At 53.7% G+C, this 26,000-nt stretch overlaps 1 protein-coding gene across 3 annotated transcripts in view; it reads left to right on the top strand.

Moving 5' to 3' along the window:
* Window positions 1–26,000, top strand: part of GDPD5 (glycerophosphodiester phosphodiesterase domain containing 5) — an 86,317-nt gene that overhangs the window by 5,563 nt on the left and 54,754 nt on the right. The window contains exon 1 of one of the 3 annotated variants that reach the window (XM_037840692.1): window positions 25,132–25,212. The exons of the other annotated variants lie outside the window; for them this stretch is intronic. The gene's annotated coding sequence lies outside the window, so the exon portion shown is untranslated. Of the gene's footprint in view, window positions 1–25,131; window positions 25,213–26,000 lie in introns of those variants that run through there. 3 annotated transcript variants of the gene reach the window in all.

Raw genomic sequence — 26,000 nt, 5'->3', positions numbered from 1 at the left:
GGATTTTCAGAGATGTGATCCCCAGCCCCCTTCCCAGTGAGCCACAGTGTGTGAGCAGGCAGCTGGCAGACTCAGGGGAACCCTGAGCTAGGGTCAGGGCAGGGAGCCAGGTTGGGATGTCCAGGGACTGGGTTTCCTTCTCAGTTTAGCAGCAGGAGTGACCCAGCTGGGAGGAGCTGTCCTGAGTCCAGGCAGAGGATGCTGGGCAGAGAGTGTGAGTCCTTCCTTAAAGGTGCCTCTCTCAGTCTGTTTCTGTCTCTGGCTGTCTGTCTGTCTTCTCTCTGTCTCTGCCTCTCTCTCACACACACACACTATAACATGTTTGAAGAGTTTGGTCTGTGCAGGAAACAGACATTAAACTAGTAAACACTCAGATATCAAACTCCCAACTTGTGAAAAGTGAGTTCCTGAGGCAGGGGCAGGCCCACCAATGTCTGTGGATGTGGTTTGGGGTAGTGCTCAAAGCTCAGCCTGAGTTCGAATCCTGATTTTTCTGTTTACTAGATGTGTGACTTTGGCAGGGGGTTTAACCTCTCTGGGCCTGTTTCCTGTCTGCAAAATTGGGGACTGTTATAGTACCTGCTCTATTAGGTTGTTGTAAGGATTTAATGAGTTAATACACATAAAGCACTCAGAAAAATGCCTGGCACATGATAGGCCCTCAATGAATGTTAGCTGTTTTTTATCTGTATCTCCAGCACCCTGCAGAACATCTGAAAGAGAACAGGTGCTCAAGAAGGGTGTGTGGAATAAATTCCCAGCATAGTGCAACTGCTCTGTAAAATGAATGAATGAATAGCCTGGTAGGGAGGGGTGGACACAGAAGCTATGATAACACAGAATATGACAGGATGTGACAGGGAAGGCCAAGGACTGGGCTTGCCCAGTGCTGGGGGTGGGCAGTCAGGGGAGGCTTCCTGGAGGCGGTGCTCCTGGAGTTGCGTTCGGGAGTGTCATTTAACCCTCCCAAGCACCACTGTGAGGTCAGCACAGTGAATGAGCTAGGAGAGGACTGGTTCCTGCCCAAGGTCACATAGCCAGCGTGGGACGGAGGTTGGTCACACCCCAGACCTGCCTGCCTCCATGGGCCTCCCTCTGCTCACCATCCCATGCTGGCTCCCGTCTGTGACGTTCTGCTTCGAGGGCATGAGGCCAGCGAGAAGGCAGGTGGGGAGGAAGTGCAGGCCGCTGGTCTGAGAGTCCCAGCTCTTCCCGGGCCTAGGTCCAGATCTCCTGCAGAAGAGAATAAACAGGCCTTGCTTGGAGTTCTTTCATCTTCTGGCTCCCAAGGCACACCAGCAGCAGAAGTGGTCTTCCAGCAGCCGTTCAGCCTTTGAAGGAGTGGACTCTTAAAGAAAAACGCCATGAAGAATTTGTCTCACCCTCCCACCCAGGAGGCTCAAAGAGAAAGTTTTATCCCACTGTTGAGGGAGCCAGGACCTCCCCCTCCTCCCCTGTCACTATAAAGGGGCTCACCCCAGAGGCATCCTGAAATCAGGGGTCCCCTCGTGCTACCTCCGCTTGTAGCTGGCTGTGGGACTCTGAGGCCTTATCCCTTTGATCTTGCCTGGTTTTTGCCCCTCTTGTAAAATGGGATCTGGGTAATAGATGCCGTCTTCCCTTAAAGAGGTGTGGGCTGGGGAGCTTCTGAGGTCGGAGGGGCTTTAGTGGACATCTAGACCCACGGCTTTCAAACTCTGCCATGCATTAGAGCCACCTAAGGTACTTTAGAATATCCTGCCCGGGCTCCACCCCAGAGTCTCTGGGATGGGATCCAGGCATCAGCAGTTTCGGAAGCTCCCTGGATGGTTTCAGTGTGCAGCCAAGTTTGAGAATGACAAGTGTAGGCCACCTGCCTGCCCTCTGAGGCTTGCCTCCTGCAGCGTCCCCAGGAGGACACTTGTACATCTTCCTCATTCCCTCTGAGGCTGTTTCCTTCCTCCGTGGTAGTGCCCTCCCTGGGGCCTCCCTGCTGTAGAACGAGGGAGAGTGGAAAGGCTTTGCAATCCGATAAACCGGGTGCCAACATTCCTGGGCTCCCTACTTGGGTGTCTTCTCTGAGCCTTGGTTTCTTCATCTGCAAAACAGGAATAGTAATAACCTCTGTCTGAAAGGGCGGTAGAGACCACCAGGGGCCATTCAAGGAAAGCACCAGCATCATCAGTACTCAGTAAAAGTCACTGAAAGAGCAACAGAGCAGAATTAAGAGTCAGACCCCAGATTCCCCATGCGGGCTCTTCCCACAGCCCCAGCCACCCGAGGCCAGGTGTCAGAGGTCGGGGCTGGTGGGGGCAGGGGTCTCCAGCCAGTCCTCGGGCCCTGCCCACTCCTCTCCTCCACTCTAGGAGATAAGAAGGGGCAGCACGCATGTTGTTTTGCTTGGTTTTGTTTTAATGGCCGAAGTGTCTGACTCTCCTTAACAATGAAGCTTTGTCTGAATCTGCTTGTTTTTCCAGTCCAGATACCCAACAGCACCGCCTGCTTGGGGCCCCTGTCCCACCTGGGAGAACTGAAGAATGTCAGAGGTTTTTTTTTTTTTTCCTTTCCTCCAGAGAAGGGTGTTGGGAGGACATTAGAGGCCTCTGCAGGCTCTCACTGATAATCGACTCCACTCAAGGCAGCCGCCTCTTGTGAGTCAGTTCTATAAAAAGTATTTCAGTGTAGTTACCAGGATGGGTTTTGGAGGCAGAAGAAGTTGCATTTGAGTCCTGGCTTTGTCACTTACCATCAGTATGACCCTTGAGGTGTCATTTCATCTCTAAGGACCAGTTTTCTCTTCTGTAAAATGCATAGGTAGGATTTACCTCCTTGGGTTGTTCTCAGAAGCAATGGGGGTATTTGGGGTGGACTTGCAATGCCTGTGTTATGATCAGTAAGAATTAAGGAGCCGGACTCTGCCTCCCACCCCTCCCTTCACAGGCCAAGCCCCTCACAGGTCTGAGCACAGACTCCCTGCTCTGTGCCTCCTTGTCCCCATCCGGCACCACGGCCTTAGCCAGGCCCAGGCCGAGGCATTGGATGCCTGGACACTTCAAACTGCGATTCTTTAGAATTTGTTCATTGGAGGATCCGTGGGCTCTTCAGGAGACTGGAAAGGGGAGCCAGCTTCGTCTCCTCACTGGCTCTTCTGCTCTGTCCCCACCCTGGCCCCACCAGAGAAGGCAGATCCATCCTGGGTGAGCCGCACAGGCCATAGAGGGTGGAGAGCCAGCAAAGGGGAGAGCAGTGCTGGGGCCAGCAGCAGCTGGGGGCTGTTACTGGCCGGCTTGAAGGAGCATGGGGAGGAGGTGGGGACCTATATGGGCGGGAGTGTGGCCTTCAGTCAAGGGACCCAGCCAACCCAGAGTCCCAGCAGGGAAATAAAACTTCAACTCGGTTTCCTCCTTCCTCCAGTCCCATTGGTGCTTCCGTTGGATTAACCTACCCAGAAGCCAGCGGCTCGGAGCCCAGTGCAGTCCCTGGAGGCCAGCCTCTGGGGCCCTGAGTGGGGAGGAGAGCAGATCTGGAGAGGAAAATGGAACGGTTCCTTACTCTGTCACCAAAAGCTAGGGAATGCACGGCCTCGCCCTCCTCAGCACACGGGTGCAGGTTCATTTGTTGTTACTGGGCATACCCCTTAAGGAAGGGGAACTCGACCTCCACCCCAAAGGTGAATCAAAGCATTCCAACTGGGCAGCCCTCTTGGGGAAGGGCTTCTGGGGAGCCCACCTCTCCATCTTTGTCTCACCAGAGGTGCCTCAGCACCTGCAGAGATTGGTGCCCTGAGCCCCACCCGTCGTGCCCAGTCCTGAGCCCAGGCCTGCCCCGCACTGGTCCTCAGAGGACCCCTGGCCCTGAGTGTTCTCCCACCTGAACACCTGTTTCTGGACAATCTTCAGTGTGGACAGTGGTTAGAGCACAGCCTCAGAAACTAGACTTTTTCCTGAAATTCTGAGTCTACCATTTAATGTAGCTGGGAAACTATGTAATGTGCCCCTTACTCTCTCTGTGCCTCAGTTTCCTTGTCTTTGAAATGGGAATAACAACAAAGAGAGCCTCCTAGGGTTGTTAGGAAGATTAAATGGGTGAAGACAGGCCAGGTGCTTAGAACAGTGGCTGGTGAGCGGGAGGGGCCCACTCAGGAGAGCCGTTCCTATGACCGGGGGGTCCAGTCACAGCGCACAGCTGGACCACCTGCGGGAGGACAGGGGCCCTCCCCTCCTTCAGTCCAGTCCCCACTCTGGTGACAGTTCCCTGCAGGCTTACCACTTTGTTGAAGCTCACCTGTCAGCTCACCCTCCACCCTGAGTTCTTGCCTGCAAACCTCGTCCTGCAGCAGTGGCCTCTTCAACCAAGCCTCAGCTCTCCCATCTGTGTAAGAAGGAGGTTGGACCAGATGTCCCCAAATTCTGCCCCAGAATCTGTGCTGGGAGCTGTGGGTGGAAGATGAATCAGGTGCCCCTGCCCTGGGGAGCCCCAAAGCTGGGGGGGGCGGCAGGGTGGTGGTCAGGGCACAGGCCAGTTCTCTTCGTCACCAGGCAGGCTGGGCAGTTGTGAGCAGGAAATGGGCAAAAATGGATGAAAGAAATCAGGGAAGGCTTCACGGAAAAGGGGGCATTTGAGATGAGTCTCAAAGGCAGGCTAAGACCTTGACTGGTCCAAACTGAACAGGAAAGGGGTTCTAAGAAGGGGTAGGAATAAGCATAAGGCAAGGGGTGTGACCACAGGGTCTGCAGTCAGGGCGTGAATGTGTGCAGGGTGCCAGAGCATACAGGAGGGATTCCAAAGGTTGAATGATGTGGCAGGAAAAATACCCAGCTTCTGGAATACAGCAGGCATGGGTTTGAGTCCTGGCTCAGTTTCTTATTGGCTTTTTGACTGAGCAAGTGGCTTAGCTTCTCTGAGCCTCTGTTTTCCCAACCATGAAATGGGGATAAGGTCCTTGGAGGGCTGGGTCAATGAGATGCCAAGTGCTCAGTATGGCTGGGAGAAGTCAGGCTGCAGAGGGGAAGTCAGGGACCTCAGGGGCCTGCCTCAGTCCCTTCTTCCTCCCCCAAATCAGGCTGTAGGTGGCTGCCAGGGTGCCCTCGCCAGGGGCAGCCTTATCTCAGGAGTGGGGTGAAGGTCTCGGGCAGGCGAGCTCAGGTACACAGAGCAGCAAGTTCAACCCCAGGCTGGTCCAGTGTAGTTGCTGTATACACTCTCCTCAGAGCTGGGCTCCTGGCGGCGGCTCTAGGGGCAGCCCTGGTCCCAAATCGGCCTCTGACTCCCGGAAGGGGCCATGCCCCAGAGCTCAGCCGGCCCTCCCAGGAGGCTGTGAGGGCCAGATAAGGGGAATATGGGGCCTGGCAGGCCTGGGCCAGGCATGCATGGAGGGGTGGGGCTGGGGTGGGGGTGCATCGTCTTGACCGTTCACACTATTCTTCCTCTTTGTATTTGTTCCGTGATCCCAAAGGGGCCACTCTGGGGCAGTGGAGAGAGCCCTGGGCTGGGAGGCTTCCATTCTTGTGTCCATTTTACCCTTGTTTTGCTGTGTGGCCTGGAGCCAGTTAGCAACATCTCTGGGCCACTGTAGGACTGTGAGGATGCCTTTGCTCTGGGGTTCAGGTATCTCCAGTGAACACTTTCTGCAGTTCTATCTGGAGACCCTTTCCTGACCTCTCCCCCTGCCACCCTCAGGCCCCAGCCGACCTGGAAGGTGGCAGATTAGGTCCTGCTGGTGGCCGATGACAGTGGGAGCTGAGCCCACCTCTCAGACCAGGGCTCCCAAGGGCACACCGTGAGTTCAAGGTTAGATGGGAATTCCTGGTGGATGGGGTAGTACCTTCCTCCTCAGAGTGGGGACTTCAAGAGCCTGGAACTTCTTTTCCTACCTGCCCAGCTAAATACATCCAACTGAAGGTCACTCACATTTGTTGAGGCCCTTCTTTGAGTAGACCCTTTCCCATCCAAGATCTGCTTTAATCCCTCATTTTATGGGTGGGAAATCGGAGGCTCAGAGAGGTGAGATGCCTGCCTGAGGACCCACAGCCTGTCAGCGGGGAGTGGCGAGGGCCCTGGAGCTCTCTGATTCCACGTGGCCACCGATGGCACCACCCAGGCCCATGCCCTCTAGGACCTTGGCAGGGCTGGCAGGAGAGGGAGGTGGTCACAAGTGAGGCCGTCTTCTGGCCTGGGAGGGGGCCCTGTGGTGACCCGGGGGAGCCCTGCTCTCCAGGGCCGCTGCGCTCACCAAGGGGCCCTGCCGTGGGCCATGAGGGGTGAGCTGGAGCTCCTGGGACTGCTGGGTCCCTTTCCTTGGGGGGTATGGACCAAGGAACCCAGGAGTCCAGGGCCCAGGCCAGTTCTGAATGCCCCTGTAAACTTCTGGGTTTGGTTTCATGGAGGAATCAAGACTCCTTTCTTGTTGGCTTTGGACACAAAATAGTTTAACTTTACAAAGCACTTTTATATCCATTCTGTCACCGAACACCCACAGCAACCTGGAAGGAGGCAGCGTGGGTCTTGTTTGGGAGGGCAGGAGAGGGTGAGCTCTGGAATCAGGACAACCTGGATTTAAATCCTGACTCCCACCAACTCTCAGACCTCGGGCAAGTTAGTAACCAGCGAGCCTCAGTTTGCTCATCTGTGGAAAGACAGCACTATCCCACAACTAATGGTTCACAGCACTCCCCTTGCTGGCTGGTAGCATAGTGGTTCAGTGTCTAGTGTGGTATACTCATTTTCTCGATTTTTATCATCAGCCCCACTTTCTGGATGGGAAGGTGAAGGCTCAGAGAAGACTGACTCCCTGAGGTCACGTGGCAATTTAGATGGTCCCTCTCGCCCTCCTGTCCAGGGCTTTTTTCTACACCACCTCCCTTCCTGCCTTCAGGTGATCCAACACCTCATTTACCCAGAATCTTCCCTAGATAATGCTTTCGGACATGTCCTTGTATTCTGCAGTGCCTAACAGCACTTGCCTGGCACACAGCAGGTGCTTTTAAAATGCTGTCCCATGCACGAAGATGCTGATGAATTGGTAGGCAAGTCTCATGTCCCTCAGACTTCCTTCTGCTGCTTGTGCCCTTGTGAAGAGGGTCAGTCACTTCCTTTCTCTGCCCTGGTTAACCTCTCAGGGGTGGGCCTGTGAGCGCTGCCTGCTTTGCTGGGAATGCTGAGACCTGTTGGCCCTAGGCCCTTGGCTGCCCCACGTGTTCAGCTGTAGTTTCTGCCTTCGGTAGATTCTGGCTCTTCCCTCTCTGTCCCTTCATTCTGCTGCCCACAGCCTGCCTCCAGCAGCCTGGCACCTCTTTCTTCTCCCCTCCTGCTCCTAGGTGTGTGTGTGTTTCCCTGTCCTCCCTAATTTGTTGCTTCTACCAGTTGGGAACTGAGAAATGGGGCAATTGAGTTTATTAGAATTGGTGTGTTCGTTCATTCATTTATTCATTCATTCATATCTACTCAACTAGCCATTTATGATCCTGGGCCTGGCTAGGGATTAATTGTTCATTCATTAATCAATCAACCCCAATTGAACACCTGCAGAAGCTTGTTCTTAATCAAAACATGACGACACCAACCTGACAATGCATGCTGGGAAGTAATGATGGACGTGGCAAATGTTGGTACAGCACTTTATGGTTTATAATCTGCTTCTGTGAGCATTGCCACACCGAGTCTTCTTCACAGCCCTGAGAATGGCATTATCCTCATTCTGCAGACAAAAAAAGCAAAACTCGGCAGCACGAGGCCTCCTGCCGACCTGCGGTAACAGCTGACTTACTGCTGGGATTCAGTCTCCAGCCTGGCCTGTTACTTTTTCTGTCCTCCAGACTCCATATGCAAGTTGTCTGATGCCTCATTCGTTTCCTTTGTCACAAAAGATTGTCTGTGGTGGCTTGAATCATACTTCTGCCTCTATAGCACGGCACAAGGAAGCGTGGCTTTGGAGGGGTGCCAGCCCGCAAACACCCTTTAGTGAGCAGGCCTCGTCCCGAAGTGGACCTGGGATACCCTGTACAGGCCACGCTTCCCAAGCTGTGCTCTGAGGAGCCCTAGTTCCATGGGATGGTAATAGATTCTGGAACATGTACGCAAATTTGGGAAATGCCAGATCACATAATGAGCACAGAGCCTTTAATGCATTAATGTGAGTTAGGGATCCCCAATAGGTGGCACAGTGGGCCAGCCTTTTTTGATATGAAACTCCTCTTTCACAGAGCAGGCGTGGGACTAATATTCTAAAGAAATCGCCTCGGGAAAAGCTGATCCGTCAAACCCTCACACTCCTGTTTTGCACGTGGGAACCTCCACCTGAGCTTGTTTCTCGGCCCAGGGCTGTTTATGTTTTGAGAGACTATCACAGGGAGCATTTGTTAGCCCCAGGAAAGATTTGGTAATAGTGATGGGATTTCAGGCTGCATGGGGAAGTGGAAGGTACAGATATTTTTGTTCTTCATCCAGAGCCTTGGAAATGCCAAGTCGAGTCTGACAGCCTCCCATTTCATCTACCCGTGCACGTTAATGTTTTTTGAAGAAATCCAAATGCAAGCCTTACAAGGAAAAAGTTATTTCTAATTGTTCTAGGCCTCCATGGTGGGTGGGTGGGTGTCACCTTTGCTCAATTCAATGGAGCTTTTCTGAGACTCCACTCAGGACACGGTCCTAACAGATGTCACATCTGAGGGGAGCACATTAGCCGGTTCCAGGAACGGTTCCCTCAAGCCGTGTGCATCAGGCTGTGGAGAGGTCAAGGGTGTGGGGAGGCTCAGAGGAGGGAAGGAAGCGGGAGGAGGTGAGCATCAGCCCTGGAATCCCTCAGCCTGAGCTTGGGAGCAGGGGAGCGCTTGAGTGGGGTCCACACAGAGCTGCAGTTAGGGTCGGGGAGGCAGGCTTGGTGAGCTGGGCAGGGCATTCCTGGAAAAGTGACTGTAGGAGCAACGTGGGTGGGAGCATGTGGGATTGCATCTTTGGGACATTGGAAGAGCCTGGCAGGATGGAAGCAGGAAGAGGAAAAGGGAGGTGGTCGGAGACGGGCTGGAGAAGTGGCTGGGGCAGATCACGGGGGCTCCAACGCCAGCTGAGCACGCACCTTCCTGAGGTCCGGGACCATGCCACATTCATCCCTGCTTCCCCAGCACCTGGCACCATGCTTGTGTTTGTGGGTGGAATGGGCTCTTCCATTGTGGGAACTTGGAAAAGCCCCTTCGCCTCTCTGGGCCTTGGGCTCCTCATATTTACTTTCAGGCAAGGACACCTAACCTGTCCCTTTCTGCACTGAAGGGCTCCAAGGAATTCTTGGCTGTGTGTGCAAGGGGCAGACTGGACCACGTCTCCCCCAACCTCGCGGCCCCCTCCCACTGTCCCACCTGGGCAGGCCCTAGAGGCTCCTGGGGCGGAGGTCAGGTTCTCCCCTATGAGGAATTTATTCCTCATTCTCTCTTCCTTCAGCAGTTGACCTGCCCAGCTCAGGATAAAATGCCCTGGTGTCCTAACTGATGGCTCTTCTACAGGCCCGGACGGTGTGTGTATTGGAGGTGGGGATGGGGGTGTGTGTGTCTCGAGCCAGGCTAGGGTCGAGGGTTGTGTGCATGCAGCAGTTTGCTGCAGGGTAGGAAGTTCGAGCTTTGGGGTAGGTTCTGCTTTTTCCATCTATGTGAAAATGGGCGTACTTAACCTCGAGCCTCAGTTTCCTCATCTGTAAAATGGAGAAATAGTAACTCGCACAGGGCTTTTGAGGATTCAGTGAGATAAAGTTAATGAAAGTCTGTTGGAAACAGACTTACCCCATACATTTGTAAATTGCTTGTGTCATTAATAATAATGTGTCTGATTTCTGGTCTCTGACCCAATCACCTCCTTTCTGAGAAGGGATCCCGGCAGTGGCTCACTATTCTCCAGGGAGGCTTCTCCTACTGGATCCGTTTTATCCAGGCCAAAGTGATAGGAGCCCGTGAATTATGCAGGAGTTGCACACGCAGGTGGAGGCTGTGTGTCTGCATTCTTGTGTCTGTGTGCGCTGAAAAGGAGGAGAAACGGCAGCCTCCCCTCCTGCCATGGGCCTGGAACCAGACACTTCCCCCTCCCCAGCTGCAACCCAGGGGCCTGCAGAGTTTTGGGTTTTGGCCTCTGGGGAAGGGTGAGGAGCAGATGTCGGGAACTATTCCTTCCCCCCACCCCAACTCCTCTGCCCTGCTCGTGGGCTGGGTCTAAAGGCCTGCTCACCTCCGGGGGACTCGGGGTCCCTGGGCCCGAGGGGCAGAGCAACACAGACCCCCTTCATCCCCTCCACTTCCCAGTTGGTGCCAAGAGGTGTCTGGCGGGGCCACCCAGAGCTCAGATGTGGGTGCTGCTTTAGCTGCTTTATTTCAAGCAGAACCTGGGCACCCACTCTGGGGAGCCTGCAGTCTGGAATACAGAGCCACCCCTGCCCAGATGGAGATGCCCTTGTCCCCAAGAGGCTCCCAGATGGTGTCCTGGCCCCACTGCGGCTGGGGCTGGGAGTGCAGACAGCTGGGCTGGGCTGGCACCCGGAAGCATCACAGATGCTTCCTCCGCTTGGGCTGGCATGAGGATGGGCGGGAGCAGGGAGAAGGACCCAGTGGAGTGTCAAATGAACTTAAACAGTTTATAGAAAAAAGAACCCAGAATATCAATATCAACTGATGCCTCCCCCAGCTGGCCCCTGGAATCTGACACCCCTGGGGTCCTGTCCTGGCTCCACTCCTTGGGTTTATGACATGACGTCTCTGAGCTTCAGGTGCCCTCCTCCGTAAGGGGGTGAGAAGGCCAACCTCACGAGGCCGCTGTGAGGTCAACTCAAACAGCCCAGTGGGGGGCACCCAGTTGGGTGCCTGGTGCATAGTAGGCCATTGATTTGCAGAGAGGATCTAATTCCAGCCCAGAGCCTAGAACTTGGGTGCCTTTACATCCTTGATCTGTGGCCTCTCTAAGCAGGAAAGGGGAAATTTTCTGTTCAGCTCCTTGAAACGGTTGGTGCAGCTTAGACAAATTCTCCTATTTTATGACCCCATCAGAGGAGCCTCTAACACCTGGGTGTTTGTTGAACTTTCCCCCTGGGGTCAGGTAAAGCTCTGGAGCCAGACAGACAGACGTGGATGGATGGTCTGACTCTGCCATGTTAGCCAGCAACCTTGGGGGAGACCCTGGTTTTCTCTGTCCCTCGGTTTCCTCCTCTGTAGAATGGAGGTTGTTGTGAGAATCAGATGACAACTAATCTATAAAACCCAATTTATTTTGAAGCTACTGATATGTAGTAGGTGCTTGGGGGAGGCTGGGGGTGGATGGCCCGGGGTACAGGCCAAGGGCTGAGGAAGCCAAGGATGGGTCCCCGTTCCAGAACCGTCAGGCTCTGTGATGCCCAGCCACGTGGAGCCTAATTTGCTCTCCTTAATGGGACAGCTGTTTAATTAGCCTCTGATTGTCGCTGACATGTGGCAGAATCAGCCCTCGCCGGATAGTGCATGTGTTCAGCTGGCCAGCCTTGGCCGTGAGGATGTGGGGGACTCAGGCTGGGACCCACTCTCCCACCTCCAAGCTCACCACTCAGCCCCCGGTGAACCTTGCGGACCAGTCACTGTGTCCTGGCGCAGGGGCGCCCGGGGAGCGGGAGATAGCCCTGCCCTAGGATCTCCAGTGCTGGGCAGGTGCAAGGAGGAATCCAGAGAAGCATCAACGGTGGGGACCTGGCTGGGGGGTGGGGGGCGGCCAGTGCACCCCCAGCCTGGGAACAATTCTTCCTGGCTTTGCCACCAACTCCCCATGTGACCTTGAGCACCTGACCCTCCTCTCTCTGGACCTCTGTTTTCCCATCTAAAGGAGGATGTTGGAAGAGCTGGTCACAGGGAGCTGTGGCCTAAAGCAAGCAGCTTGCGGTGAGGAATGACCTCAGAAACCAGGCCCGGGCTCCTCCTCCCGGCTCCTGCGCATTCCAGCCTGCGGCCTTGGGGGTGTGCTGGCCCCACTAGCACAGAGGAGACGAGGAGGTGGAAACCCTGGCCCAGCAGTGTCTGCTGGGCCTCAGGACAGCTTTGGCTTGTCCCCTCCTCTTTTGCCCACTTGTTCTGCAGCCTCCGGAAGGTCCCCAGGGATTCCTGACCCCATCTAATCAGGGGAGGAGGGGTGTTGTTATCTGGGCTGTATATACAGCTCCCCTGGAGCCTAGGGTTGGGATACAGCTATCCATCCTCTTCCTTTTAAGACCCCATTGGGGAAAAGGGGAGGAGGGAATGGGGGCACCCCCTAAGCTCAGCCTCCAGTCTCCATTGGCATCCGGAATCTTGGTCCATTAGAACCATGGAATCTCGCTACCCCCAAATCACTCAAGTGCTGGAAACTTAGAATCTTGGGTCTTTGAAACCAAGACTTTGGGAACAAGACTGGAATTGATCATGACCTTGGAGGTCATCCATGTCTCCATCCAGCCCAGACAGCCCCTCTGCAGACTCTGAACACCCTAGCGGCAGTGGGCTCACCATTCTGCAGCCCCTTCTTGTAGGCTCAGTCTTCAGGAAGGTCAGGAACATCTGCTGCCCATCCCCACCTCCTGTCGTCATGTTCCCCCACCTGGATGAACTCGACCCACCGGAGATTGACCCCAGCCCTGCCACCGTGGTTGGCATCGGTGTGCCTGGGGCTGGTCAGCACTAACAGGCAGCTGGGAAGGAGAGGCCCCTGCTCAGCTGAGCAGAGAAGGTGTTGTGCGACTTAACTAGCAACCTGATCATATCAGACCTCCCAGCCAGGCCGCAGGTAGCCTTCCTTGGTGGGGGAGGGAGAGGGCAATTGAGGGGTGCAGCAGCAGCGGCGACTGGGGCTTCCCTGGGATTTTTCTCTCATTTCCCCTTGACAATGATTTTTACTTTTAACATTGGGCTGGAGGCTCAGAAGCTTCCTCCCTGGGGCTGACTGGGGAGCTTCACCCAGTGGTCCTGAGGGAAAACCTCTTCTGGGAAGAGTCCAAACAAACAAACGGGCCTCTGAGAGGAACAAACCGATCGATGAAAATGGCTTTGTCTGAAAGAAAAGGATGGATGATGGCAACCATTTGTCGAGTGCTTACTGTGTGCCAGACCCTGCCCCATCTCACCCTCACCAGGGTGCTGTGAGGAGGGTGCTTATCCCCACGAGGCAGATGAGACGCTCAGGCTTGGCGAATATGTGGCAGAGCTGGGATTAGAACCCAGGGGCTGTTTTATAGAGATCCCAGATCAACTTTATAGAGATCCCAGAGCTGGGATTAGAACTGTCCCACCTGATCAGTCTAGGGGCAAAGCTTGTGGGGGAGAAACTGAGGATCCTTGAGAGTCAAAGGGAAGATATGAGAGTCAGAATTCTTGGAAAGAGCTCTGGGCATGAAGGATTTTCTCTCTCGCTGCAGTGAGTCATGCTTTACCTTATGCCCTAGTGTTTCCCAACTTTGGCATCCTGGAGTGGGAGAAACAGCCTGGGTAGGAAGGAAGAATTGTGACCCTTTCACAAACAAGTAGGTGACTGGGGCAAGTAACCGAATGTCTCTGAGCCTCAACTTTCTCTTCTGTAAAATGGGCTGTCTTTCCCCATAGCAGGCACAGGCACCTGTTTGTTGAGCTTGAATTAAACCAAACCTCCTTGGGACTCAGATTCCCCTGGCTGTGAAGTGGGCAGAATCTGCTCTGGGCAGTGTCACGAGGCTACAGCCCGAAACTGCTGGTCTTTTGACCAGGGAGTGTCCTGATCACCCCTCTCTGCAGGCCCCTTGGTCCCCCTCACCTCCTGTTCCCACTCAGAGGTTATTCCCAGTGTGAGAACTGGAAGGACGCATCAGAAGCCTAGGTCACCCTGTAGAGATGGGAAGACTGAGGCCCCATATGGACAGGGTCCGGCCTCTGGTCACACCGTGAATGGGTGGGCCTGGGAGCACAAAGTAGGTTTTCAAGAAGTTCCTCCTTCCTTGCAGGCGAATTCCCGCTCCCCTCTGGGGCAGGGCTTTAGTGGTCTGGAGAGCCTGGGCAGGCTGGGGGATGGAGGCAGACAGAAGCCAAACATTGATGCATCTGTCTGTAATGCCCAGTGCAAATGCCCTCTGTTCTACAAAGCCTTTCTGGACTCCCTGCCCACTCTAATCTCCCTCTCTTGCCCAAGCATTGGAGTTTTGAAGTTGAACGAGCCTGAGTTGGATCCTGGCCTCCTGCATTACTTTAGCTGTAATGTAATTTCCTCATCTGCAACTGCATCTAGCAGGGTTGTTGCAAGGGTTAGAAATTGTGCCTGTAAAAATGCCCGGCACACAGCAGGCTCACAGTGAGTGGAGGGTGGGATTCATTCTCGTCGTCCACATCTCTCCTAAGAATGGATCCCTTTTGTCCATGGGTTATAGGACCCATACACCCACACAGCTCACCTCAACCCCCAACTGTATGAGGCCAGCTCAGCATCTGGTGAGTTTTAGAATATTGGACTGGAGAGCGCCTGGGTCCAGAGAGGGATGGAGCTTGCATAGCCAGTCACAGCCAGTCAATGGCCATGCCAGGACTGAAACCCAGGTCTTCAGCCTCCCAGCCTGAGGACCTTCCCACTGCTGCTCCCCAGGGACCACAGGCCTCGTCCTCAGGCGGAATTGGCTCCTCAGGGGCCTGTGTCTAATCCTGCAGCATTCAGGGTTGGGGGAGGTGGAGAGCAGGGAGCATCTCAGGAAAATCCTGGAAGGGGGTAGAGGCAGGGGGCATCGATGTGCCAGGCTTCTCTTATTTGCTGCCTTCTTCCAGGCTGTGGACTATGGAGCTCCCGCAGGGATGAAGGTCTCGTGTCAGGCCCGTTTGCATGATGCAGGCTTGTGTAAGGTCCTTGCATTGCTTCTGATTGCTCATTCACTGCTTTTGCTCACTCTCATTCAGCTAGTCATGTGCTTATTCCTTCCTTCAGTCATTATTTAGCAATCTCTCCCTGAGCCTTCATGTGGATTCAATGACCAGTCAGTCCTGGGAGGCAGTTAATTTGGCATAGCAGTGAATAGTGTGAGTTCTAGGGCTAAGTCCTGGCTCTGCCAGTTACTAGCTCTGTGACCTTGGGCAAATTGCTTGGCCTCTCTGTGCCTTGGATTCTTCTTCTCTAAAGTAAGGATAATAACATTTCCTACTTAATAGAGTTGTTGTTCCAATTACTATTGTTATGCTGCAAATCACTCCCAGACCTCCTGATTTTAGACAACAATTGTATTATGTACAGTTTCTATGGGTCAGAAATTTAAAATGGGTTCAGCTGAGTGGTTCTGGCTCAGGGTCTCTTGGGTAGTTACTTCTGATTGTGGCTGGAGCTGGGATAGTGGTGATCTGGAGCAGCTGGAGGTTGGCCAGGCTTTTTTTCTCTCCATGTAGTCTCAGGACATTCCCATGTGGTCACTCCCTGTGGCTTGCTTGGGCTTCCACACAGTATGGCCACCAAGGAGCAGTCGGACCAACATGGTGGCACAGGGTTCCAGCAGGTGAGCTCACCTTTGAGGACCTGGCCCTGGAAGTCACCCAGAGTCACTTCAGCCATTAGTCACAAGGCTTCCCAGATTCCTAGACCCCATCTCTCCATGGGAAGAGTGTCAAATTACATGGTAAGAAGAGCATGTGGGATGGGAGATATTGCTGCAGACATCTTTGAAAATACAATCTGACACAGTTGTGAGGGTTAAATGAGTTCAAACACGGAGAATGTCTAGAACAGTGCCTGTATGTAGTCAAGGGTGATTTTGACCATGGCAGTTTACTTGTGATGTACTGACTTTAGGGCCTGATTTCTACCACTGATGCCAATCCACTGAACAGCGTTTCCCAGCAGGGTATTGAAGGATGCATAGTTTTTCACCAAGCAGAGGCAAGTGGGAAGGGATTCCATGCAGAGGGAAGTAGCTGTGCAAAGGTGTGGAGGAGGGACTTAGCTCCACTTGGCAGGGGCTCTCCTGAGGCCAGGAGGGGGAGGCTGGGAAGGTGAGTTGCGTCCAGGTTGAGAAAAGCCTCATGCTGAGGGTTTGTACATGATCCTCTAGGGAGTCCTTGGCTGTTTTTCCTGGGGAGCTATGAGGGTATGGAGTGCCATAATGGAGAACCACTTCTGAGGTCTAACTGACAGGGCTCGGGGAGGGACTGGACTTGGGAGCTGTGTGTAGGGAGAAGGAGGTCAGGAATCTCAGGGTTCACATCCAGGTACTTCCCTCTGGTCATTTGCATCAGTTTTGCATGTGATAGGTCTGTCCACCCTGGCTGGCTTTCCTTCCTCCGCCTGTTGGGTACTTGGTTGACTTTTCCCCATTCAGATTGGCTGTCCTGAAGGAGAGGGTGGGAGAGCAGCTTCCTTGGCAGAGGGGCCTGAAGGAGCCTGGCAGCCAACCCTCAGATCCCAGCCCCATCTGTGGAGAACAGCCCCTGTTCCCAGGGTTTCTGTTCTCCTTACAGCCTCTCAGGGTCCAAACGGAACAGGTCATGAGGGATTGTGGGGCCAGCCACTGATGGGGCCAGTGACTTGCCCCAAATCCCACAGCAAATTAGAAGAGGAGCGAGCCTCAGGCCCTTCATGCAGCTGCAGCCATGCCCAGCAGCGCTACGGGCTGCCTCAGATTCGGGAGAGATGGGGTGGCTCTTCCAAGCCAACCTTGACTCCTGAGCTGGGGCGCAGGGTGAGGTTGGTGCCCCAAGGGAGGCAGCGGCCGGGGTCCACACAGGCCCGTCTTTGCCCATTGGTGTGTACTTCTGTGAGCCCGTGTGTCTCTATTTACCCATGTCTGTCTGTGAACATGCACTTCATGTTTTTGGGTGTCTGCATGTATGTGAGTGGGGCCCCTTTGGTGCTCTCCAGACTCCATGGGAGATCTCTTTGTAAATGGCAGGCAGGTTAGTGTATTTCTAACCAGGGGGGCTAAGTGCCCATGTGCTTTGATCCCTGAGGAGGGGCAGAGCAAGGAGATAAGTTTGTGTCCTGGGAGGATCTGTGGGCTGAGGTAAGAGCCAGATCTCACCAACAGAGCAAATTCAGGAGAAATACAAGTTCCCAGATTTGAGAAACCTTTCCTGGGCCTCCTCGGTGCTGAGCTCGGGCTGGGCACTGGGGACCCAGAGTCAGATCAGACACAGTCCCTTCCGGAACCAGACTGGGGCAGTCAGATGTGCAGCTGGACACTGGGATGGCTGCTGAACTTTGGGGTGTATAGGGCTCAGTGAAAACAGAAAAAAAGCATGCTGGAATCTGCCTGGGGCAGTCAGGGAAGGCTTCCTGCAGGAGGAGTTTGAGTTGAGATTCAAGGAATGTTTGCTGGGGAATGAGGAGAAGGGGATAGAGAACGGAGCAGGGCTTGTTGACAGATGGGATTCGGGGGTTTGAGGAGGAGGGAGGTAGGGAGGGTGACTTCCAGCTTCCCGGCCTGGGTAACTGGGTGGATGGCAGTGCCTTGAGGTGGGGGAATAGGGAGAGGAGCAGGTTTGAGTGGAATGTCCAGGAGGAGCTGGCCAGAGGGTCAGTGGATACACGGGGTCTCCAGCTGTGTCCAGGCAGAGGCAGATTGGAGAGCCATTAGTGCACAGGGTGGTTGAAGCCCGGGGAGGGGATGATAACCGCCCAAGGAGAGTGTGAAGGGCAGAGGGGCGGGGGAGGGCTCAGGCCAAGGCAGCAGCCCTGGAGGCCTGGGCTGAGAGAGAGGAGCAGCCTAGGGGCGGAGGAGGAGGGGCGGGAGAGGGAGGAGAGAGGGAGCTGTCAGTGTCCAGGAAGCCAGGGGAGGAGGAAGCCCCTGGAGGGCGAGATCTGCGCAGGGTCAGCCAAGGATTGAGAATGGCCAGTGGATTTAGTAATGGGTAGGAGAAAAGGAAGTGGAGACAGGAGCAGAGACAACGCTTCCAGAAGTTTAGATGAGGAGGAAGGAAAGAAAGGGAGTGCTTATTCCCTCCGGGGATGAGCTGATGAGAGTCCAGCCTGTTGAAGGCTGGCTGGAAGGAGCCAGCAGAGAGGAGAGAGGAGATGCAGGAGGGAGGCCGAGATGCTCATCTCTAAGCACCCACCCAGTCCTCTGCAGCGGGGTCCTGAGGTGCCTACAGGGGGAGACTTTCTGGAGAGCAGAAGGTTGGGAGTGGGCAGCCTCACTCTTGCCCTGAGCCCAGGCTCCAGGGCCTCCATCTTCAGGTCTGTGGAACCGAGGCCACCATGCTGGGGTGTGGGCAGGGTCAGGGGCCCTCGCCTGAGGAAACTTTTGACGTCCCAGGAGGCAGAGGCCCCATAAACTCAGAGCATCCTCATAAATCAGGTCCCAGGTCAGTACTTGAAGCTTCCAACTGGGTGGTGTTGGCACCAGGTGGTTTTGTGACTCCGGAACCAACTGAGGTGGCCTCATAGATGCTTCAAACAAGAAAGATCTGGGAAGGTCAGGCCGGGGACTCACCTGCTTCCAGAGAGGCCGTGCCCAACCCTGTCCCTGGGCCAAGTTCCCAGTGCCTGGGAAGTTCTTCCTTTGGGTCTAGTCTAAGTCTCTCCTGCTGTGTGTTCCCTTCTTCTGAACTTGCCCAACCCTGCGTGACTCCACGGGGAGCCAAGCCTATCAGCCCGACTGCTTTGAGTGGTGGCCAGTGTTTTTACAACTTGTTTTCATGAAGGAGGTTTGACGTCTCATGCATTCCCAGAATGTCAGACCCGCCCTGATTCACAAGGATTGACCAAAACAGGGTCTGAGCCAGCGAGAGGAATCTGAGGACTTAGTCACCCCCTTGGATTGTCCATAGATTCCCCTCCTTCCTTCCAGTTAAAAAAAAAAGCCAGTCCAGATGACCAGGAGGGGACAGCATTTGGGGATGTAAACAGGCGGTAGACAGTGGGGTGGGGCCGAGAGGTCCGTGCTGGGGTCAGTGCTCAGTCTTTGGAATTGGGCAGATCTTAATTCACGTTCTTGTTCAGCTGCTTACCAGATGTGGAACCTCTCTGAACCTTTGTTTCCTTGTCTCTGAGATGGGAACATTAATGGTACCTACCTCTGCGGTTGTGTGACCTAGAAGTAGACCCTGAGAAAAGGATTCATGTGAAAGTGATTAGGAAGTCTTCTGGGAAAAAAAAAAAAAACGCTAAGGGAATAGGAAAAGAAAGACCAGACAGAGGAGGAAGAGCAGAGTGCAGTTTCAAGCCAAATCCTGTGGAGGGGAACTTTGCTGCAGTCCTGCAGAGGGGCTCTGGGGACAGTGTCAGTCACCCCTGTTGGCCCTGCCAGGGCCATGTCACTCATTGGCAGAGGGCTGCCCCGGGGGATGGCGTGCCTGCAGGTGAAGGGATTCTGGCAGCTGAGGATCACTAGCCCTCGCAGAGCAGCAGGTGCTGGCTGTTGGGAGGGAATATGCAACTCCATATACCCCCAAATGATAAAGGGGTCAAAGGGGGATGTGGTGGGGCATTGCCAGTCTGCTCCTGGGGATTAGTGTGCAGATCATATGTGACAAAGCATGTCAGGTGCTTATCGCGCAGAACCTGGCAGGTAGGAAGCCCTCAATACATGACAGCTATGCTTTAGAAAGGGGGTTTCCAGGAGTGTGTGGTGAGCAAGGGGCAGTACCTCTTGAGAGCTACCCTGTGTTCCCCTGCCCTGATCCCCCAGCCCCAGGCGCTGACTCTCTCTTGGCTTCCAGAGGCAGAACGCCACAGAGCTGCCTCGCAAGACCCACCTGACCCCAATCCCCAGTGTTCTCCAGACAGCTTGGCTTCTGGTAACTTCTGCCTGGTGGGGTCTCCCAGCCCTAGGGGCTGTGCCCTTTGCTTGCCCAGCCTGGAGGGTGTCAGTGACGAGCAGGGAATGGCAGGGCTGGAGCTATGGGTGCAGGAGAAACAAGTTTGCTGACTCTCAAGTATTTGTTGCTGCGTGTGGTGGGTCCAGACGCTAGGCTGGGAGCGAGGCTGGGAGACAGCTTTGATCCAAGGCAAAGCCCTGCCGCGCCCCTCCTCCAGGCTCCTGCTTCCCTTTGTTCACCCCGCCCTCCTGATGCTTCTGTCTACACCAGGAGACCGCGGGCTCCTCCAGACGGGAGTGTGCAGTCACTGTGTGTTTGGTGACTGGATTTATGGTGTTTGGGAGTCAGAGCGTGAATCCTGGCTCTGCCACTTGCTAGCTGTGCCCTTGACCAAGGGCCCTGAAACCCCCTTGTGCCTCTGTTTTGTCACCTGTAGATTACCCACTGCGATGGGAGAAATTCCTCAGAGGAATAAATGAGGTGCTATCCATAGAAATCTTAGCTTCTTTTCCCTCCGTAAATGGTGGGTGACGGCGGGTTAGATGGACTCTAAGCACTGTGCCCAGCAGCATGGGAAACAAGAGACATGGGTTTTAGGACCCATTACATTGTTCAGCACTTCACAGTTTACAAAGCCCTTCCACGTCCTGCTCACTGGATTCCCCCACTAGTCCCAAGGAGGAGTCTGGGCAGGTCATAGTGTCCCTCTTTGACAAATGAGCCCAGAGAGGATGCTGACCTGCCTTCCAGTGGCCCAGTCAGGACCAGAACCCACGTTTCCCAGCTCCGTTTCCTGCACTCACTGCTGCCCCCCTCTCCAGAGCCCCATTCCCTCTGGAAACTCTTTGGGAAAGATGCTGGGGAGGAAAGTAGTAGGCCGGAACCATTGGCCTTTGCCAGCGCAGTTGTGAGTGGGTAGAGGGTGTATTTTGGTGGATTCAGTTAAAAGAGAGATACTGTGGCCAAGTACGACCAGAGTAAGGGGCAAGAGGTAGGGTGAGGTGGAGTGAGTAGGGCTGGATAGGGGGAAAAACCAGTTATGGGGCCCCAGGTCCTCAGGCCCATGCACCCAGCCTGGACGCCAGGCAGCTCCCAGCCTGGAGGACCAGAGGCTGCCGGGCCCCAGTCTGTGGTGGCTCCCGACCTGCTCCCTTCCCAGCAGGGTGGCAGCAACAAGGGCCCAGAGGGGACGCTCTGGACCCTGGGACCCGGGAGGCCCAGCACCCTGGCTGCTCTGCAAGATGGAGCTTTAGGGTCAGGACTTTAAGGAGCGCTGGCTCTGTGTCAGGTGTGGTCAAAGCCCTTGAGGGAATTTGAGCCTGTTCTGGAAATAAGGCCCCACATCTGAGCATAATGACCCTGTCTGTGCAGAGCACTTTCTAAAAGGCAGACTCCAGGGCAGCCAGCGCTGGTGTCAGCCCAGCTGATCCTAGAGAGGTGAAGCCCCCGCTGTGAGAAGACGTGGGTGGGGCATGGACGGGCCTGCCTTCAAATTTGCAGAGTCCAGGGCAAAAATACAAATAGAGGCTCATGTATCTTTGTCAAATATTTGAAGGTTGTAAGCTAAGCCAAGAAATCATTATGTAGAATAGGTGTGATTCTCCCACCTTGACAAATACAACTTCATTAAGTAAATTGAAATAGACGTGTAAAGTTATGGTTTTATGTAACTAAAAGTAAAATATCAGTGGTGACATGTAATTATTGCATGTGTCTGGATGTTTTGTTGATGGGCCGGTGATGTTCAGATGAGTAATAAGAGTTAGAATTCATACATTATTACTTATTTATTCATTAAAATGTATTTTGTCTTCATTGTGTCAAGATCACTAATTATATTGTTATAAGCAAGATTGTCAAATCATTTGTGTTTTATGGACAGTAATGATCTAGAGGATTAAAAATAAAATATTTTATTTAAAGTGTATAGAATTTGAATATATTTTAATCAAAATGTAAATTAAAGTAAACATAAGCAAAGGAAATTCTTATATTTCCATAAGTTGTTTTTATTCCATAAAATTATCTACTAAAATTTTAAATATCTGTTAAAACATGTCTATTAAAACAATACACCTCATAGTTAATGAGTATCAGATTTTAAAATGGAATTATTTCAATAGAGATAAAATATTAATTCAGAGTTCTGAAAATTTTATAAAAATGAATCTATTCACTGTTCTGGTGTCCAATGTCCATCTAGTTGCTGACGTAAAAAGTTAGTATCATACCTCGTGTTACCTTAATTTGAGTAACACGAATTGTTGCATATGAGAAGATGTACCTTGGCCGCCCTGTGCAATTACTGTGAATACCCCACTAATTCATGAGTCCCTTTAGAAGCACAAATTGGAATGTGAAGAAAAGAACCCTCACAGAGAAAAGACGCTCAGCATGACAGGGAGACATACTTTCTTATGCAAGAAACTGCTGCATATTGCTACCTGAGAGAAAGGGTTTTGACAAGTGAATCTGTCCTTTCCCTTTACCATTCAGCCCCCTAACCTCCCCCCGGCTCACACACACATGCCCCGAAGCAGTGTCCACCTCCCAGGTCAGCAGCCACACACCCCACAGACCTTCCCCTGGACTTCTGGACAGGATCACCGTTTGTTCGTGAAGATCAGACAGAGATGGAGAAGATCTTCCCTGGGGCATGAGTGGTGGCAGTCATGAAGCAGGTGTTTAGGATCACAGCTGACAGAGGTGCTGCCTGTTCTCTAAAGGATTTAGTTCTGCATGTGTGTTTGCGTTGGGTGGGGCTCAGGGAGGCGGCCCCCCTTCCCTTCCTCTAAGGTGATTCAGGGGGCACATCTTGTGGGCGAGGAGCTCTGTCTTGTGTAGCATAAGTGGTGCATCTTATGCTACGGCTGGAATTTAAATCTTAATTCACTCATATATGCATTGTTCATTCATTTAAAAACCTATATTCGCTTCCTCCGATCCTTCATTTTATTTTAGAATGCCAAACCATAGCAGTCTTTTAGTCCGGCCCAATGATTCCACAGATGAGGGACTTGAGGCTCAGGGAAGGGCCCTGATGTATCTAAAATTACACAGCAAGTCGCAGCACAAGACCTCCCGGGCCAGGTTTCTCAGAGCAGGGGCCGAGTGCCAAGTTAGAGTTTCAGGTAAAATCTGAACAGGTGTTGCTAACTCCCAGTCAGTTTCCCATCCTTCACCAGAGTCTCCCACCCGGCCACCAGCCCCAGGCCCTGGGGAGATCCTGCAGGGGGTTTCTGCTTGAAGAGCTACTTCCTGTTTGGGGCCTGAGCACTTCCTTCAAGTGACTCACAGGCTCCCACGGGCCCCGTGCTGGGAAGTCAAGGTGGGGGTGGAGACAGGCTGGGCGTGCCACCCTCTGCCTGCGACCCCAGCTGGGTGCCCCGAGACTGAGCAGTGGCCACCAACTGGAGGTGGGACACGGGTAATGAAAGGAGGATGCTAAACTGCCCCGCCAACTCAGCCTGGGGGAGCAGGGGCTCTGGAAAGGACAGGAGAACTCAGGAGAGGGTGGGGGGGAGAGTGCAGCTAGGGGCTGCCCTCCTCATCCGGCCATTCCCACATCTGGTTTCTAGGGTAGCGAGCACAGGTGGGGACTGAGGGCAGAGCTGGAGCCCCTCAGGGAAGATTTGTGGCCCTTTCCCCTCCTTGCAGAAAGAAGGTGAGGTCTGGTGGAAAAAACACTGGCCTGGAGTCAGGACTTGGAATTCTAATACCAACTACTGGTGACCCTGGACAGTTTCGTGTCCTTTTCTGGGTCTCCGTATCCATGTCTGATTAAGGGGGGAAGCACTTGCTGACCATGACATTTAGTGGCATACTAAATAGTATTTAAAGGTATTACAGAGTTTGCAGTAAGAGATTTGGGTGTGAATTCTGACTCTGCCAACTTGCTGGGTGTGTCCATCTCTCAGAGCCTCTGTTTTTAATTTTGAGATAATAGTAAGAATTGCTTTAAGTATTTTACGTATGTTAACCAATTTAATCCCCATATCAACCCTATAGGGTACGTTTCATTATGATTATTATTGTTTTATATCCAAGGAGAATAGGGCACAGAGAGGTTAAGTAACTTGCCCAAGGTTACACAGTAAGAATTAGCCAAGAGTCTAGCTCAGGCAGTTTGGCCCCAGCACCCCTGCTTTTATCCGCTGTCCTCACTGCACGGACCTGCATCATCAGCATCATAAGCATCACCTGGGAGCTTGTCAGGTCCCATCCTAGACCTACTAAGTCGGACTGCACTTTAGCAAGATCCCCAGGTGATATGTGTGTGTGTGTTCAAGCTTGAAATGCTCTGGTCTATTTATATTCCCTCTGTCACTTGGGCCTTAGGATCACTGTGGGAGATAAGGGAAGTAGGTTTTATAAACTGTGAAGTGCAGTGCCTTAAGGCACTATGAAAGCTTCGGGCCTGGAGGTGGAGAGGGGCAGGGCCAGGGGACCCAGGTATCTCTCTCCACTGCAGGGTGTCTTTCCCACGTTGTCTCTGAGCCAAGCTGTGCCCACCTGTGGTTTGAGGCTGAGGCTTGGCTGGATGTTTCTTGCTGGTGTGTGGCCCCTGGGTCCAGCTGGGTTGGGCGAGAGTCCTCATTGCAGGCCTGGGCTCTGGGCTGGGCACCAGGCCTGGGCCGCCACTGCCCAGGGTCTGCAGGGCACCAGGAGGCCTGGGTCCCAGGCCTGGCCCTGCTTCTGACTCCCTAGGTGACCTGGGCAGGCCCTGGGCCCTGCCAGCCTCAGTGTCCCCATGCAGGCAATGTGGTGACATCCTCTGAAGCCACATGGTGCTGATGTGGAGCCCCCTCCCCTCCACTCCCCATGGCCTGCCGATGCCGTCTCTCCTCCCAGCTCTTGGTTAGGGGGACTGTGGGAGCCGGAGGTGGGGGAGGCAGTGCATGAGTCAGAACTCAGGTTCATAATTGTGGTGCCCCAGATCCCGCCTCCGGCCCGCCAGCCCTCCCTCAGCGGCTGCTTTAGAAGAACAGCTGGTTTGGCAGCTACCTCTGGAGCAGCAGGTCCCTGGGGCAGCAGGAAAGGGCCTCTGCCCCATCTCCCCACCCCCCAGGAACCAGGTGCAGCCCCAAGATTTGCCCCAGGGTGGCTGGGCCTTGGACCACGGTTCTGTGATTCCTGGAAGGGGGACAAAGGTGATTCAGAGAGCAGGTTGTACTGGGCTTGGGGTTGGGGCTGGTTTGTGGGCAGCCCGAGTGGAGGTGTGGTTGCATGTGCTGGGTCTCCTGGCCCAGGACTGAATCCTGTGTGTCTCCTTGGCCGCCCCCCATACCGGCGTAGGGGCTGGCCATCACACCCTGCACGGGGTGGGCACAGAGCTGGGCTCCCCAGGGGTGTCACGAAGGGTCTGGGGGTGGGTAGAAGGCAGGGTGGGCTGATGAATGGTCCGACTGGCTGTATCCCCTTGTCCTCTCAGCTCTCCCAGTGAAGTGCCGTTGCCACCTCTGTGGGCAGGACGCCCCCAGGAGCCCAGCTCACAGCCACTGGTACCTTCTTCCAGGTAAAGAAAAAAGAAAGGAAGGAGGGCTGGAGGGAGAAAGGAGTTAGAAACAGGCTGTAGAGAGCAGCCCACTGGGTTCTAAAACAATGCCAGCCTCTCCAATGGAGGCAGCCCTCGACAGTTTATGAAAAGAGGCAGGGGGGACGGGAATCGTTGTCCTATTTTATGGACGAGAGAAAAGGTGAAGCTCTGAGTAGAGCTGTCTCCTGCTCAGTACAGCGTACCCTGCATGTATGAGCTCATTTAATCCTCACAACAGCCCATGAGGTGGATGCTATTCTTATCCCCACCTTAATGGTGAGGAAGCCAAGGTATCGAGGTGTTAAGAAACTTGCTCAGTTAAGTGAGCGGTGGAGCTTGGTTTTGAACCCAGGCAGGTGGGCTCTCAGGGCATGTTCTCACCCACTGTGATTTTCTGCCGCACTAGAGCCAAGCATTGAACTCAGTTTCCTTGATTTCCAATTCTGGGGTTTAATGGGCTCCCACAACCAGGGAGATTCGTATTTTAAGAGAGAAGCTTGCAAAAAATGATGCTTCAGCAAAAGGAATGAATGGCAAATGGTGGAATTGGAGGCCTTTGAATCATGGAATTGGCATGAACTTCAGGGTGTGCTGGGCCTGCCAACTCCTGGGGCGTGAGTTTCTTCCTCAGCATTCAAGCAAGGCTGGGGCTTTTAGGTCCGCAAAGGGAAACCTGGTCATTTGTAAAGGGAGAAATTTAGAGCCCATGTTCTCAAGCTTGCCTAGGAGCATAGGGGCGGCTGCTCCCTACAGAACCCCATGAAGAA

The sequence above is a fragment of the Choloepus didactylus genome, chromosome 6, assembly GCF_015220235.1.
Source record: "Choloepus didactylus isolate mChoDid1 chromosome 6, mChoDid1.pri, whole genome shotgun sequence".
Taxonomy (NCBI): Eukaryota; Metazoa; Chordata; class Mammalia; order Pilosa; family Megalonychidae; genus Choloepus; species Choloepus didactylus.
The sequence above is the reverse complement of the archived record's forward strand: the minus strand, read 5'-3'. Positions and strand labels throughout refer to the sequence as shown.